Source organism: Diabrotica undecimpunctata, chromosome 2 (genome assembly GCF_040954645.1).
Source record: "Diabrotica undecimpunctata isolate CICGRU chromosome 2, icDiaUnde3, whole genome shotgun sequence".
Lineage (NCBI taxonomy): Eukaryota > Metazoa > Arthropoda > Insecta > Coleoptera > Chrysomelidae > Diabrotica > Diabrotica undecimpunctata.
The window spans coordinates 31361429-31380467 of NC_092804.1; positions in this window are offsets into that span (position 1 = coordinate 31361429).

Sequence of the window (19039 nt, forward strand, 5' to 3'; positions counted from 1 at the left end):
AAGGACTCAATAGTTATTGTCTCTCTGTTTTTCGGCCTTTATGTGCTATAACTATAAAGAAAAAATCCTAAAAACTTGATACTTGATACATAGCTTGGTCCAAGGTCGAACCCTATTGAATTTCTTCTTCTTATTCTTATTCTTCATAAGCAACTCTGCTTGTTCATAGGCGAATTAATACATCTATGGAAGATTGTCAATCCGTCTTTTGCCCGGCCGTCCGATACTTTTGGTGACTTACCTCTTGATATTTCGACCACACGGGACTCCCCCATTCTGCTTATGAGGTTATTCCATTTTAATTTTTTCTGTTTATTGTCTATTCGCTTATACACTCTACGGTATCGAAAGTAGAGCTTCAGGCATTCGGAAAATATGTCCCAAAACGAGGTTGATGTGACCAGGAGTCGATTGTCTCTGATATTGAACGCGTCTTGGGAAATGAATTGGATGTTGATGAATTTCGGCGACCAAATAATGAGGATGCCTTTGATATTGGAAATATGGACATCGTGTTTAAAATCCAAATTAACAATCAAGATGAAATAACCAATACTCCAAATAATTAAGAATCGGAATCGGATAGTAAATACGATGTACCACTAGCAGTGCGAGATAACTCTGTATTTTGGACCCAAAATGAAAGTTAAATCTTCTTCTTAGGGTGCCTGTCCGTTCCGAACGTTGGCGATCATTCTGGCTATGATGACTTTGTTGGTTGCTACAGTTGGTTGAAACTACAGGTCCAAACATTCCAAATTCTGCAGAGAACCCCAAATATGTGTTTTTGGAACTATTTCCTGAAGATCTTATTCACCTAATTGTATTTAAAACCAATCTATATTACGTTCAAAAACACGGAGGAGGACATCGATTTACACCTATTACAGAAGATGAAGTCGAAACATTTCTTGGAGTAAATTTATTAATTATTGTATTTGGTCGTCACGTGATAAATTACGAGACTCTTTCATCAGTTCGGCTATGTCACGTAACGGATTCGCTTGGTTACTAGGAAATGTACATCAGGTTGTTAATACAGTGCAGCCAAAAAAACTGATCCCGAATTTGACAAACTTTACAAAGCGCGACCTCTACTGGCCAAACTTACGTAAACGTTTCTTGCAGCACTGAATCGATATGAGTTTCAAGCAATTGATGAGTCTATGATACGATTCAAAGGTCGAAGCTGTATCCGACAGTACATGCCCAATAAACCTATAAAACCTAACTACAAAGTATGGGTTAGAGCAGATTCAAGCGGATTCATCTGAGAACTCCAGATATATACCAGTAAAGTGGGAAATTCCACCGAAAAAAACTTTAGACAACGAGTCGTACAGTATCTAACAAAGGTCTTAGTAGATAAACACCACCGAGTGTTCTTTGACAACTATTTCAACTGTATTAATCTTCAGAGATCTTAATTGTCGGATGGAATTCACGCAAGTGAAACCGTTAAAAAAAAATTTAACCGAGTTCAAAACTGACAAACAAATGAATCAAGCAAGTTCAGGTCACCATATTTCATCAGATAGACTATCTGCGTTGAAGTGGATGGATCGCAGAAGTGTGATTCTTTTAGCAAATCACCAAAATCCAGCAACAAACGAAGTTGTAAATGAACGACAAAAAGAAGCTACTCTGAATAAGGTTTCATATCCACAAATGGTAGTGCTCTACAACTCACATATTAGATATGTGGACAAATTTGACATACTGAAAAGTCTTTATGAGGTGAATCATAAATCACACAAGTGGTAGGACATAATATTTTTTTATTTTGTGGATGCTTGCGTCGTAAACGCATTCATTCTATTTCAACTTAGAAGCCAATCCAAAAGTATGTCATTAAAAGAATTACGGCTATCTGTGATTAGAGACCCTATTGGAGCTCCAGAACAATTAAATAATTAAAAAGGGAAAGACCATCAGCAGAAAAACCAGTGAGAAAATTCAAAAGGCATATTCCCTTGAAACTGCGCCATTCAAAGTCTTCTCATATGCCCCAAAGAACTACTTCTTTGAGATGTACCAACTGCAGTACGACAGTAAATGTTAGCAGAACACAGTGGACATGTTTATCCTGCAATGTCGGACTTTGTCTCAAACTTGACAAAAATTGTTTTGCAACGTTCCATGCAAAACAATATGAAGAATAGGAAGAAAGAAGTGCTACCTGGTTTTTATTTCTCATTTAATTTTTTGTTACGCTATGTTCCTGCTGGTATCTTGGGAATACCACATCCTACAGGATATACTTTAGGATCAGCATTGTTTATTTTGACTGAATTTGTTTTAAGAATATACAAAAATAAATAAATTTCACAAAAATCCTGTTTTTGTAAAATAAATAAAAATCGGGCTAAAACAATCCAACCCTATAGATTGATTAAAGCTAAGGCTATTTACGGCTATTTAGGTGTTAGGTTAGATAGATTTATGTATCTGGTTAGAAATATGACTGCGTATTACTGGATCCATTCGCCTAACTAATCTATTTAGGAGTTCGTCAAGACCTAACAAAAACTTTTGTGTATAATTATTCTACCTGTTGTACAAATTGTATTAAGTAAATGCTATTATGTTAAGTATACTTTATTACCTTAGTAAAGAATTGCTGTTAAATTTAAAGATTTGTAGCGCCTTGAGCAAACACCAATTGGGAAAACAGTACTCCACAATCAAATTTGTAAATGATGGAATAAGCATTCTATCGTAATACTATTAATAGCAAAAAAAAATGTAAGATAAAATACTACCGCAGATATAAACCGCAGAATTTGCAGGGTCAACAGATGCTATTTTGGTCAATCCCCTTCTTAAATTAATTATATCGAGAAATACAAAAGTAAAACTCTAAAAAACAATAATACACTTAGTCCTAACATATGGTTCAGACATCTGGACTCTAACAAAAAGTAATAAAAAGATGTTAGAATAGTAGAAAGGTAGCCACTTGAAGATACTTTGACCTTTGACCTCTGACGTCACAAGCCTCGTCTACATTCGTCCCCACTCCACGCTCAAGCCGCTCAGGTCATGCAAACTGCTTAAAATTTGTTAAAGCTCTTCGAGACCTGATCAAAACCTGTTCAAAACCTGATCAAGAGCCGATCAAGACCTGTTCGAGACCTGATCTAAAGCTGTTCAAAGATTGATCGTATACCTATATTTTACGATGAATAAAGATTTGAAAAGACAACTTATAACAAAACGGAGAAACATCCAATGTAAATTGAGACAACTCAAACAAGGACAAATAATTCAAGAAGATTTATTCATCGTAAAATGTAGGTATACGACCAATCTTTGAACATCTTTAAATCAGGTCTCGAACAGGTCTTGACCAGATCTTGATCAGGTCTTGAACAGGTCTTGATCAGGTCTTGAACAGCTTTAACAAATTTTAAGCAGTTTGCATGATCTGAGGGGCTTGAGTGTGGAGTGGGGACGAATGTAGACGGGCCTTGTCACGTCAGAGGTCAAATGTCAAACTGTCTTCAAGTGGCTACTCTTCTACTACTTTTTCTTTTTTTACTTACTTTTACGTTCCGAAAGAAAAGTACTAAGGCGAATCTATGGATGGTGAATAACAATGGAGTGTGGAGCAAACGATACAACTTTAAACTTTATAGAATATACCAGGAACCCGATATTGTAAAACATATTAAGATAGGACGTCTGAGGTAAGTACTGCATGTAATGCTAACGGACAAAAAGGACCCAGCTAGACAAAAGCTCCTTGATAGACCCGTTGGTCAGAAAAGAAGGGGAAGACTCAAAACAATTTTCCTTAATAACATCGATGAAGACATGAGAAACATCGGAATACGTGCTTAACGAAGAGAGGCAATAGATAGAGACGACTGGAGGGAAATTCTTTAAGAGGCTAGGGCACACGCAGGGTTGAAGAGCCAGAATGTTGATGATGATTAAATGACACTTGCGAAAGATATTGGTTGCTGCAATTAATTCTACAAGGTAAAGTAGAAGGAAAACAAAGACCAGGAAAACGAAGGATTTCCAGACTGAAAAGTTTACGAATGTGGTTCAACACAACAACCACAACTCTTCCCAGAGCAGCAGTTTGCAAAATACAGATTGCCATAATGGTCGCCAACAACCGAAAGGGATAGGCGCTACAAAAAGTAGAAGAAGAAGAAGAAGAAGAAATGACACTTCTTCACATATATAATGATACTTAAATTATCGTGACGAGTACTTGACACTTTTCACAAATGCTGTTTCTAGTAGTAAGGTTTTATTTGAACCATTTTTAATGCCTTTTAGTAATTTTCTGATTTGTTGTTGTTATATATTTATATATATATATATATATATATATATATATATATATATATACATATATATATATATATATATATATATATATATATATATATATATATATCTACGGCATTAAGTGAACTCCGCCCATGTTAAAATTCAGGTTCAATTGAGCTCCGTGGTCAAGTGGATACCGATATACGGAGCTCACTTGACAATTCCGTAATATTGGTTCAGTCGATTCATCAACATGTAGAGTTTAATAATTTATAAAAATTTTTTGGAGCCCGTAAATACCCCTGTATCATAAATGTATATCGCTTAGTTCACGTGTATATATTATAGGGGTCGTTCAGATCTTCTTCATTGTATATTTGAACCATACGTTTATCGGTTTAAGTAAGCTCTGAGAGTTTGGCAACTGTGCGATTATACCGTATGTTTTCAACATATACCCTGAACGGTTTATATGGGCTCCTTATTTTTATCTACTGTTTGTAGACAGTGGAATGTCATACGCATTACACTGTGTAACAGAGGATATTATATTACCTGGTATAACTAAGTACTAAAATGTAACTGGTTCTTTAAAAAACAGGTATGTAGATACAAAAGGATTTGGGCTTATTATTGAATGGAATGTTCGCTTGCATCGAAAATTTTATTTTTTCTGTATTTTTAAAGATGTTGTTTTTTTATTTAATATAATTTTATTAGTTCAATTAGTTCAAGAAATTTCGTAATATATTTTGTTTACGTGAGTATGTCTTTGTACATTTTATGTAAGCATCTGAATAATAAAAACTACTTTTATTTTATCCAATCTTCTGCGATATATTGTATAAAGCTTTTTTAATATTTTAGTTCTGGTCTTATTTGTGTACTACATATGATATCTTGATAGAAGGTTATCTCAAAATAAATATGGTTAAGTGCTACAATAGATATTTTTGTGTTAAAATTAATAGACAGAATGGTTAATTTGTCTAACAAGGTATATTCGGCAGCAGAAGCATATAGTACAAGCGTCTATGTTTTAAGGGCGGAAGGACGTGCGCCTCATTTTTAGCTGACAAGCTTGCGAAGAATATTATTTCTGGTCCTCAATTTACCTTTTAGTTTTAAACAATAATCTGTGACTGACCCGGTGTAATACAAACTATTTTCAAGGAATTTATAGGAAGTCTACAGCTCAATGATTTTATGACAAGATTGGATGTTCAGTTTTGTGAAAACGTCTATGTCGAGGAAATTGAAGGAGCACCCACGAGTTTTTCAGGGGTTTTGGCTGAAAATTGATTCATAGTTTATTTTTATTGTGCAATAATAGGTGTCTCGTCTATATAATAGAAGTCCTAGTATCTACCGGTATGGATCGTTTGTTTGTGTAAATGTTATACAGTGTAGGTGCCTTTATGCTACCCCAAGCGAGACCGTTCTCCATCTGCTATTCTTAACATTGAGTGATACAAAAAATATTCTCTTGTGTAGGCATACGCAAATAATATAAGTGAGTTTGTTATCTAAGGGGATATCGTATAGTTTTTCGAGAAATATTTTGTAATTTAAGGTGTCGTAAGCGGCATTTGGATTGAAAAATACCACCCCTGATACCCGATATTTTTCGTACCCGTCTTTGATGTGTTGGGTAAGATTTAGCATTTGTAATGTACCTGATCTTCCCTATCTATAGCCACTTTTGTCTTTTAATTTGAGCTTTTCTTCAAATATCGGTGAAATCATAACGATCTTGTGCAAAAGTATTTTAAATAGCTGACAAAATAAAGATATTGGCCGATAGTTTTTGTGGTCGTTGGAGTTTTTGCCAGGTTTAAGCAAGGTAACAACTTTGGCTTGTCTCTAGATTTTGGGTGTTTCCATAATTTGAATACAGTTGTTCATCATCCGGATAAGCCATTGTGGTGTTTTTGGTCCAGATTTCGTAATAAGCTTTGTGCTCAGATCCTCAATGTCGGTAGTTGTATTATTTTTCATTAAATATGTAGATGGTGGATCCAAGCTCAACATCGTTGAAAGTTTCTCTGAAAGCTGACTGGTTTTGTCCTTTCTTACTTTGAGTTATTCTTTGCTTTTTTTCCGACAGAGATAGCATGTCTATATCTATAATGTGGTTTTCAGCGATAAGCTTTATTCCAAATACCCTACGTTAGGCCCTATATGTGTTTCCTGCACTAGAAATAAGTCAGATTCGTGTTTAGCGCATATGTCTGATAAGTTTAAGTAAAGTAAAATTTGTTGATCTCTAGATATACCCTTAACAGTTATAAACATTATGTTATTAGAATAGTTGGTCCTAAAAAGGACCAATTTGACAAAATCATATTAAAGGGGTGACTGAAGAATTAGCCGATTAATTATTTAATCATTACCCTGGGTATACCCGATTGTGGTGGTTTTCTTAGTACTTAAATTTTCGTAAAGGCTCGTTCTTTGAACCCCATAAGTAATGCCTAATATTTTACTTTTTATTGAAAATTTAAATTTTACATGCCGTGTATTACTTTTTGACGATATTTCGAATCAGATTTGTATAGTAATAATTTAAGGTATTAAAGAGCCTGTTTGTGGAAAATAAATAAGTTTGTGATATCGTTCGCAACTCATATATAGATAATAAAAAAATAAAAACAGTTAAAATAGGTGTAAAAAATTTCAACTTCATACATCGGCGCCATTGTTCAGGTGATGGGTTTATCACAGATATCAAAGGTTACATTTTAATTCAAGGTTCTATTTGCGTATTTTCAATATTAAAAGAGTAGGAAAAGACACGTTTATGCTTTTTTTTTAAATCTGTTCTATTTTCTTTCTAGAGTTCCGTCTTTTTTAAACGACCTGTGGTCTTTTTTCAATTGGACACTTGTCCAAGGCTATGACAAATACTTTGTCCTCTGCTATTCTAAATTAATATGACTGATTCATTATTTTCTCTAAACATTCTGTCCTCTGCTATTCTACATTAATATGACTGATTCATTTTCTCTTTCTTGCAGCTATTTTAATGTTTATCCTGTGTGTCTTTTTATACTTCTTCTTCTTCTTCTTCTTCTTTTTATATAGCCATGACTCTGTCTGTTTTTCAATGTGCCTTCAGTAAGTTGCCGTTCCATGGTTTTCGTGGTCTTCCTACTGATCGTCTTCCTATTGGGTAACCGTCTCTTGCCGTGTCTACTACTCTATTTGTTGTCATTTGGCTTATATGATCGTTCCATTCTACTCTTCTATTTCTTAACCAGTTCTTGATGTTCTTCACCTTGCATCTACATCGTATATCTGTACTTCTAGCTCTGTCCCATAGTGTCTTACCATCAATTTTTCTAAGTGTTTATATCTCTGTTGTTTCTAACATCCTTTTTGTCCTGTTTATGTCAGGTCTTGTTTCTGCTGCGTATGTCATTATTGTAAATTTTGTAAATTCTGCCTTTGGTTTCTTTCCCGATATTTTTATTTCTTCATATTGTTTCATTTAGGCAGCCTGCGGCTCTGTTTGCTCTATTCAGTGGATCTTCCACTTAAGTTTCGAGCTTTCCGTAGCTAGATAATGTGATACCTAGATATTTAAACTTCATCACTTGTTCTATTATCTGACCTTCCAGCTCCAATTAACATATTAGTAAACTTGCTGTTGTAACCATGCATTTTGTCTCTTTTGAGGAAATTAACATGTTAAATTTTCTGGCGGTTATATGAAATTGGTGTAGCATACGTTGTAAATCATCTTTACTTTGAAAGAATAGTACTGCGTCGTCTGCATAGCAGATTATTTTAATTTGTTTTTCTCCCATTTGGTATCCTCTTTTATTTCTTACTTTTTATTATTTCATCCATAATCCGGTTGAACAATAGAGGACTCAGGAAATCTCCCTGTCTTATCCCATTACCAGCTTCAATAGGGTCGGTTAGTTCTTCTTCTACTTTTACTTTTATTGTGTTGTTTTGGTATATTTTATATTTTCGATTGTTTTGATTGTTCAATGAAATTGACATTAATTTGATAGTTTCCATTTTATTAGTACTGATGGTATATAACTAGCATCTGTTGGTACTATATATCAATTTGAACATGTGGAAGTAAGAGCACTCTCTTGTTAGTAATTTCAGTGTAAATTATGACGAAACCAGAAATAACCCATAATATTATCCCACACCTCAAAGGTCTGCCTCGCTGTATCTGGGAGACGCAATAATTCGCTTTTGATAGATATAAACAAAAACCCACTAAGACGAACACAACATAAATCAAAAAAATCCGTCAACCTGTCAATAGGGACATACAATATTAGATCGATGTCTACGGATGAATAAGTACATGAACTGAAAGAAGAATTAACAACCATAAAATGAGATATCATAGGCCTATCAGAAACTCGACGAAAAGAAGAAACCCGAATACAGCCTATGTCATACTTAAAATAAGAAGAACATTAATTAAAATTATCTAGGTATATGCCCCCACGACAGCTTATGATGACGGAAGATATCGAACTATTTTATGAAGATATATCAAAGACTATGGAAGAACATAAAAATCGTCTTATACTAGTAATTGGAGATTTCAATGCCAAACTGGGTAGAAAACTAAACAATGAAGAAACTAAAATAGGAGATTTCGGCTATGGTCAGAGAAATGATAGAGGTACTACTTTGATGAACTACCTAGAAGAAAAGCATCTATACGCAATGAACTCCTTTTACAAAAAGAAGCCCCAACGAAAGTGGACATGGGTCAGCCCTAATGGATCCACAAAAAATGAGATCGACTACATACTGTCCACGGAACGATATATCATTAAAGATGTAACAGTTCTTAACAGATTCACAACAGGTAGCGATCACTGGATGGTCAGAGCAAAAATTAGTGTTGACGATAACTATGAAATGAAAAGAAAAATAATTAAAAACTAGGATCTAGTAGATAGAAACAAACTAGGGCAATATAAAGAGATATACAAAGACCTATTAAAAGAACAACTTACTTAAAAATTAGACAGTGATGACAAAGATATAGATGAAATAGACAACATACTTACAGCAACGATGATTACATCAGGAAAAGAAATAGCAAAAAAGGATCTAAAAAAGAACAATTATATATCAACAGAAACAAAGAAGCTTATGGATAAAAGAAGGAAGCTATAGAATATGTAGAAATCAATAAAACAATAAGCAGAATAATAAGAAAAAATAAGAGAAAAGAACAAGAAATAAAAAGAGAAAAAGTAATACAAAACAACAAAAATATGAAATGCTTAAGACCGAAATTAGGTAAGTGTGAAATAAACAAAAAAAAAAGATGAAAACGGACTAGAAACAAACGTTAAAGATGACATTATAAATATTATCCACCATTTCTACTCAGAACTATATAAAACAAAAAAGGAACCACCAGAAACAATTAAAAACCAACTTAAGGCTAAAGTAAAAAATGTCAACTCAGAGCTACAGCCAGAAATAAGCAAATCAGAAATAAAGAAGGCATTGAAAGAAATGAAAAACAACAAATCGCCAGTAAAAGATGGAATAACTGCAGATATGCTGAAATATGGTGGAAAAGTGGTAATTAACAATCTACATTCCGTTTTTAACAAGATATTAAAAGAAAAAAGAATCCCAAACAACTGGAAGGAATCCGTAACCATTATCCTACACAAGAAAGGGGATAAAGCAGATATAAAAAACTACCGTCCTATAACACTCCTCAATGTAATGTATAAACTCCTAACAAAAATTTTAACCAATAGATTGACGACAAAATTCGATGGATACCAGTCAAAAGAACAAGCTGGTTTTAGAAAGGGATTCAGCACAAGTGACCATTTACTAAGTATGAAAATACTTATAGAACGAGCAAATGAATAATGAAAAATGAATAAGAAAATGAATTGACCACAGATATACGGAACTAATAGCCAATATATATAAGGAAGCCAAAACAACAATTAAAGTATATGAATAAACAAAATCAATACAAATAAATAGAGGCGTGAGACAGGGTGACACAATATCACCGAAACTTTTCAATCAGGCTCTGGAAGATATTTTTAAAAGATCAGAATGGGAAGAAAAAGGTATAAAAAACTATGGACAACGCTTGAACCATCTAATATACGCTGATGACATCGCATTGATAACAGATAAATGAGAATAATTATTTGAAATGATGAAAAAACTGGACGTAGAAGCTGGAAAGATAGGCCTTAATATGAATTACAGCAAGACCAAAATTATAACAAATACAGATGAAAACATCACAATGAGGATCGGACAAGATGAAGTAGAACAAGTTCAGGATTATATATATATCTGGGTCAAACTATAAAACGTAACAAAGAAAACCAAACAGCAGAGATAAAAAGACGAGTTAGACTGGCATGGGCGGCATTTGGCAAACTAAGCTACATTCTTAAAAACAAAAGATATCCACAGCATCTTAAGACCAAAGTATACAATCAATGCGTACTCCCTGTTCTAACTTATGGTTCCCAAACGTGGACATTTACAAAAGTAAACATGGACATAACCATAAAAACCCAAATAGCAATGGAAAGACAAATGTTGCACATAAGACTAATGGATAAAAAGGGAAACGAGTGAATAAGAGAGAAAACAAAAGTGAGGGATGTTAGATAAGAAGTTGCAAAATTGAAATGGAGATTTGCCGGTCACAATATAAGACAAAAAGAAGACCGATGAAACAAAATTCTTATAAGTTGGAGACCGTGGGAATATAAACGAAGCAGAGGAAGGCCCCAAATGAGATGGGCAGATGATATCAAGAAGCACGTGGGCTCTAGGTAGATGACTATACCGACAGACAGAGAAGAATGGAAAAGGATTGGGAAGGCCTATGTCCAAAGATGGACCGAAAAAGGCTAATTAGATAGAGATAGATTCTTGTGATCTTAGTATTTCCGTTGATTGAATAGTATAGGGTATCCAATATTTTAATTAACGGTATGTCAGAGTTTTATTAATTTTTATATATATTTGCAAAATGAAGAAGAAAGTTCAGTACAGGCAGTTAAACAGCTCATCTGTCAATTTAGAAGTAAGAGCAAGTACCAACTTGCTGAAAAGCATACCATACACAAAAGGGATAATAAAATGTACTGCACAAACTATAGCGATATAAGCTATATATAAGCTATATATCTATTAATTATTAGGATATACAGTATTTTTTCTAATACACCTGGAACGATTGAGTGAATAGGTGAACTATCAAATAGGAGACTATTAGTGTGGAATTAGAAAGACTAATAAATCGTTGATCAATTATTCACTATTAGGCAGTTAATGAGAAATGTTGGGAATACAAAAAAAAAAAAACATTAAACTAGTTATTTATAGATTTTAAACAAACACTGATATAATCATAAGAATAAAACTATGAAATACCATGGCAGAACTAGGCTTACCTAATAAACTAATTTAACAAGGAGTAATCTACAAGTAAAGTATCTTACTGTCGACTTATTTTCAAATGTACTGCAAAGAGCTCTAAAAAATGTGAACGAATTATTAACAGCTGTTTTGAAAACTAAATATTATGAGACGAATTGGGGATATTATATTACACAAACTAAACCGCTTGCCTACAAAAAATATTAGGAAAATATGATACGACGGAAAAGACTAATGACTTTACAGCTAATTGCCACATAAGTATCAATGTAACTATGGCTCACAAAATGGGTTCAATTACATTGCAATTTTTAAATTTTTCGTGATAAAATGAAGTGATTCATTGTTGTTTTGAAAAGGTAAGTTGTTTTTTATTTTTGTATTCCTATCATCTGATATTGTAATATCAACAACATTTTTCATAATATATTCTGAAATGCGCTTTCTATTACTGATAACGAACAAAAGTTTTTTTAACTTCTCGTTAATATAATTATGTAGGAATTTAGATTTTTATCTTGTTCTTACTATAGTGCTAAAGCACAAATGTAGTTATAGTCTACCGTATTTTTTCATAGTGTTCATAGTTTTTGATTGTAGTATAGCTTATGTGTTTATAATAACTAGCACATAGAAAATAATAAAATTTTGTACCCTGTGCTTTATGTTTATTATCCTTTATTGTATTGGAACATCTAGAAGTATAGTAATACATTTTAATTGTTGAACAAAAGAGAAAATAAAAACACTTTTTGTGGTGTGCCACTTAACCATACACAAAATCGTACACAAATAGTCAAATGGTAGTAAAAGTTTCCGATATAGGCCGCCAGACGGCAAAGGCATCGCCGCGCTCGATGTCTATACTATGAAATGTTTTTCAGATAGTCTTCGAATCAGATTTTTTCAAAACATTAAATTACATCTTTTTGTCTTTCTTTATTTAGGCTAACCGCTACTGTTTTTTTTCTTCAGCGTTTCTTCTTAAATTACATTAATGTTATATTTACAATTCTTTCTGGAACGAGCTATAATTTTTCTCAAATAACCATTTTGTTTGGTTTAGTCACCTTACGGTTTAGCGTGCTTTGGCTCTTTAAAGTCCCTTTTAATATTAATATCGTTTGAGAAATTTTTCCCAGATGACTAAATAAATTTCTTTAACATACAAGAGAGAGGACGTAGAGTAGGGCATAACGTAACTTAGATGTTGAATGAAAACTGCAAATTGCTGCTTAGATTGACAAATACCACTCCTCATACCTAATATCTTTTGTACCCATCTTTGCTGTGTTGGGCAAGATTTAGTATTGGTGACGTACATGATCTTTCCTGTCTATAGCAACTTTTGTCTTTTAATTTGAGTTTTTCTTCTGTTTTACCTCTTGAGAAGTATTTTGTAAAGCTGACAAAATAAATATATTGACCGATAGCTTTTGTGGTCGTTGGAGTTTTTGCCAGGTTTAAGCAAGGCAACAACTTTGTCTTTGCTTGGTTTGTCTGAAGACTTTGGATATCAGTAACTGTTGTATTTTTGGTCCAAATTTTATAATAAGCTTTGTGCTCAGATCTTCAGTCAGTGCCGTACTATTCTTCATTATATACGTAGATAGTGGATCCAAGCTCAACATCGTTAAAAGGTTCCTTCAGCTGACTGGTTTTGTCCTCTCTCATTTTAAGTTTTTCTTTGCTTCTTTGCCGGCAGCGATAGCACTTTTACATTTATTATGTGATTTTCAGCGATCAGCTTAATTCCAAATACACTATTTTTTGCCTTCTATGTATTTTCTGCACTAGAAATGCGTCACATTTGTGCTAAGCGCATATGTCTGATAAGGTTAAGTAAAGTAAAGTGTCTTTATCTTTAGATATGCCCTTAATATTTATAGACATTATTAGAATAATTGATCCTAAAAAGGACCGATTTGACAAAAATCATATTGACCGGGTGATTCTGATTAGCCGATTAATTAATTATTCATTACCCAGGGTACAACTGATTACGGTGGTCTTATTTGTACTCAAATTTTCGTAAAGGCTTTTCTTTTGAACCCCATAAAAAATGGCTAATTAACTTTTCATTAAAAATAATTTTACACACTGTTACTTTTCGACGATATTTCGAATCAGATTTGTATAGTAATAAGTATAGTTAATATGAAGTCTCTTTGTGAAAAGTAAATGAGTTTGTAATATCGGTCACAACTCATATATGAATGATAAGGACATAAACGGTTAAAATAAGTGCACAGAATTTTAACTAAATATATCGGCGCCATTGTTTAGGAGATGGATTTATCCCAGAGATTAAAGGTTAAATGTATATTCCAGGTTCTATCTACGTATTTTCATTACTAAAAAAGTATATTTAAAATAAAGGCCTTAAGATATATTTAGATTCTATGGAAATTAGAATCTATGGAAATTAGCAAATTAAAAAATACAGACATAATTATTCTGAATGACAAAATTGAGACAAACAGTTGCCTCAAGTATTGTTTATATTGTAAAGGTTATCGTCATAGTATAGTCAGAACGCAACAAGGTTCTATTGGCTTTTCTGCTTTTTGTCTCCTCATTCCTATTGAAAACTTAGCCACGTAAATAATGTTTTAAAAATATGTATCAATATTTCTTTAGTGCCTTTCCTAAGATAACTTTTTTTAAGCCTACTTCGTTTGACTACATGTAATGGATTTGATAGTTCCCAACAGATAAGTATTGATTGTAGGTTGGATAGCAGTTGGTTGTACAGGCATGTGTTGATAAATATGATGGGTCGGTAGGTAGTTCCATTATTCCTAAATCTGACCATATGTTACCTCCCCTGTTGATTCGTGGACGTCCTAAGGGCATTTTTTCTCTCGGGGCATTCTCCCAGTTTAACTTGGCAATGCAGTTATTAGAAATCCTTTGGATGTAGCCAGCGTAACTTTGGCGTTGAGATTTAGTCTCTTGTATGACGTTGCTATCTTTATATATCTGTTAGACCTTGGCATTAGTTCCGGTTCGGTATTGGTTAGTATTCGGACCTTTGTAAGTTGGAAAATAATTCTGATGGCTTTTCTAGTAATCCTGATCTAATTAATACCTAAGTTTTACTTACATTGTTTTGTCAGCGTTCTCGTCACATTTAAGTCAATAGCACTGGTTTAATCACTGTTTTATATATCCTGATTTGTATTAGACTTCTGGATTTAAAAGTGTTATGTGGGTTATATTTACATCAGTTAGCTACCTGAATTTTCCATTTTATTTCTTATGTGACAGCGTTATCTACCTAAAACGCTGCAATCTTTCAAAATTATATGGGTTTATTGTTACGTTATGCCCTACCCTACGTCCTCTCTCTTGTATGTTAAAGAAATTTATTTAGTTTTCTCATTACTTACTATCAGACCGTTTTTTGCTGCTAATAGCATTATTATGTAGCATTCTAATATTTAATCTATGAATTAAATCCGGATAGCAAATAGATATTTTTCACTTTCTCGGAGAAATAATATTCTAACATACAAAATCCTATTAAATTGCCAAAACCTTTCTTGCATATTATATTTACTTATGAGGGACAGCAGCAATATCAGTACCATAATAAGGCGTATAGTCCTGGACTGGCTAATCGTTGGATAATTGAAAGCATGAGTGTAGCAGTTATAATGTTTTCGGGACTGCTACCTGGTATCGGGGAGCAGAGATATCAGTACCAAGTTAGTGCATATAGGAATTGTTGCTTGAACTTTATTATTATTAAACAGCACTATATTTCCTAGTAAAATCCTCATGACTTTACAGTAAGACAAATTTTCGAACGTTGGTTATGGAAACATCATGTACATACCACCGGATTCCCTAGATCGACATTCAGCAAAATTCTTTTAATAATGATGCGGGAGTAAAAATATAAATATCTGGGAGCTTACATCAACAAAGAATTAGATTCAGACTAAGAAATCAGGGTACGAATAGAAATGGCAAGGGCAGCGTTCTTAAAATTCAAGCAATTGTTCTGTGACAAAAATCTTAATACTGCGCTGAGACTGAGGTTTGTTGAATGTTACGTCTGGTCTCAACTATTGTACGGAGTAGAAATATGGACGGTAAAAGCGCAAATAGTTAGGAAGCTTCAAGCCTTTGAATTTTAGATATACCGGAGAATGTTGAGAATTCCATGGACTGCCAGGGTCACCAATGAGGAAGTACTGAGAAGGATGGGTCGAGACAAAAAATTGTTGAGAACAATAAAAGTACGCAGGACTGCATACCTGGAACACATACTAAGGAATATAAAGTCTTCTGCAGACCATCATGCAGGGTAGAGTCGATGGCAAAAAGGGAATAGGTAGAAAGAGGAAGTCATGGCTGCGAAATATTCGTGACTGGACAAAGATGACTGTAGACGAATTATTCCACGTTGCAAAAGACAGAGATACTTTTAGAAATGTGGTCGCCAACCTCCGTTAATGGGGACGGCATAGGAAGAAAAATAATGATACGCTAAACAAAAAAAAACAGAGATGAAGATAGGCGCCAAGAAACTCTGTGTTATAAAACAGTTGAATAAAATACAGATTCTCGATTCAAATATTCAAAAATTTAATGAAGAGCTTACCAAAATAGAAATAACGTCTATTTAAAATGCAATTCATTAATGGCTCAAGGTACAAAGCAGTCCTAGCATCTGCTAATGATATTGATCTTATAAGAAACTCTCTCCGCAAACGACATCTTCAACAAAGTGAAGAGAGCACGAAAAATGTTTTACTTAAAATCAACAAAATAAAAACCAAATACAAGCGAATCAACAGAAGAAAGCAATTCAATACAGAGCATAATTCACTTAAGATCTATTTTAATACATGAATGCGAATCATGGACAATGACTAAAACAAATAAGGAAGAACTCCGAATATTTGAAAGAAAAATAATAAGAAAACTTTTTTAACCTCATTATCATATTGCTACAAATCCGTATAGAATAAGAACACGTACTAAATAAAGAAAGCTCTTATAAATATATTGTTTAGGAAAATAAATCGCTTAAGGTAGATCGGACACATGCATAGACGCCAAGATGTCAAACTTGGTTAAAAAACGTAAACTAATTTTTGAAACCAAATTCAGTATTTTGCTTTAACCTTCTACCACTGACGTGTACTTTCTGGAACATAACTACGGATGTGGTGCCATGTAGACCCCATGTAATTTCTATTTGGTATTGCCAACATTTTTTTAAAATATGACAAATTATGTTCAATATAATTTCATTGATATATTTTACATTAGTTTATGTATTTTTTTTATAATACTTTTCCAAATTGTTAGTTATTAACCATATTACAAATTACATGTCAGAATATCCTAAATAATGAAACGTTTTACTAAAAATATTGTAATTTTTTTATTGTTTAAAATGTTTATAAAATAGTTATGGAATATTAAAGACCAAATATACAAAATATGAAAAAATTAAATAAACCAAAAAAATAAACCCCCCATATAAAAAACTACAACACCCAAACTTTAGTAATTTTGGAATTCAGATAAAAAGTTACTTTACACATTCTTTACAAATATTAGCTCTACAGTTATCACACGTTGATATCTTACAAATATTAGATGAATTCTTAGTCTTTTTATCATTTTTTCGTGGACAGAGCCCACATCTTTTTCGTTTTTGGTTGCACCATTTGGATTTGGTTCATATCGGGATGCACGTTTTCATCAATCATCGGTTTGTTCAGTATTCTACTGATGTTCATTCTCAATTCTCTTGGTAGTCTTTGGTTGATAATTCTTCTATTCAAATGTTCAACGAATTGTTTGGCGAGCAGCTTCACAAATTCTGCCCGTAGTATGTTATTTGCTTTTGGATAGCTTTGGTGTAATATATATGAATTAACTCCTGCGATGTCGATGATGGAATAAAATACCGCCATAGGCCAACGCCTAGTACGTCTACTCGAACTATAAATTGCACATTTTTTATCCAGGGCATCTACGCCACCTTTGGTTTCATTATAAAAGACAATCATTTGTTGAATAAGTTTTACCACGGATTGGGTTGGTACAGCCAAACGTCTTTCTTTATCTGGTAATAATTTGCCATCGCTGCCTTTGCTGGTATAAATATATCCATTGAAAAAATAATGAGTACGGGCATCAGTAAGAATCAAGACCTTCAGACCAAACTTTGCACGCCCTCTAAAACCTATGAGCATCTCATCAATACAGGTGTAATGGCCCATACAGTACTGTTTCTGACAATTATTTATAAATTTATTAAAAATACATGATATTGCTGCAGCAGGATCATTTTCTTTTCTTTCCGCTCGGTGTTCGTGGTTGTCAAAACATAGACTGCTTAAAATCATTAGCAATCTTTCCCGAGACATCACACAACGGAATATATCACGGCCACTGCTGTCTGTTGCAAACAAACACTGAATGTCCTCGTTGTTTGATTTGAAAACAGAGTTGTAGCATAATATGCCTAAAAAGGCTTCAAGTTCTATAATATCAAGGTCTTCCAGTTCTGGTTTATTAAGCCGCTTATAGTTTCTTCTTAACTCAGATAATTTTCGATTGATATGTATAAGAATTTCAGCTAGAATGTTATTATCGATTAGACACCTCCATATTTGTAAAGGCGATGCACTTTTGTCCAACTGTTTGGCATCACCACAAAGTCCTGGTAAATACGAAAGTAAGTTATGTTTATCTGTTCTCGTTCTCTGTACAAAAGGTTGTGACGACCACTTAAATCTATTTTTACCATAATAACTCATTCCATTTTCAACTTCTTCACCACTTTCAGAATCGGATTTGTCAGACAAGTTACTCACTTTCAATGTCATTTAAAGAGCCACCTGACTCTTCCATATCGCTAACCTCATTTTATACCTCGTCATGCCATGCTAACAGAGTTTCTTCATAGTTTTTATCACCGTAATTTATTGCTTTGGATGAACCTGCCATTTTCGTAAATTTTTCACAAACACTGACGTGGTGCCAAAATGACCCCTTTCAAACTTTAGATGGTTATAAAATAAATACCACACTACTGAGAAACTTATTAATAAGTGAAGCGATCGACGTCACTGTAACTTGAAGGTAGCTGCGAGTCATAAACCTATAACAATAAAAATAAAAAATTGCGCGTAATTTGAATTTAGTCGGGGGTCATGAGGGCACCACGTCCGTAGTAGAAGGTTAATCTGTGCCTTCTAAGAATTGCAAGGAAAAACAGACGTTGATAAAACTGTTATTAGAGACATGGGGAATCTAAAAATTGCATTCCACAACATATCTCCTCAACTAAGCA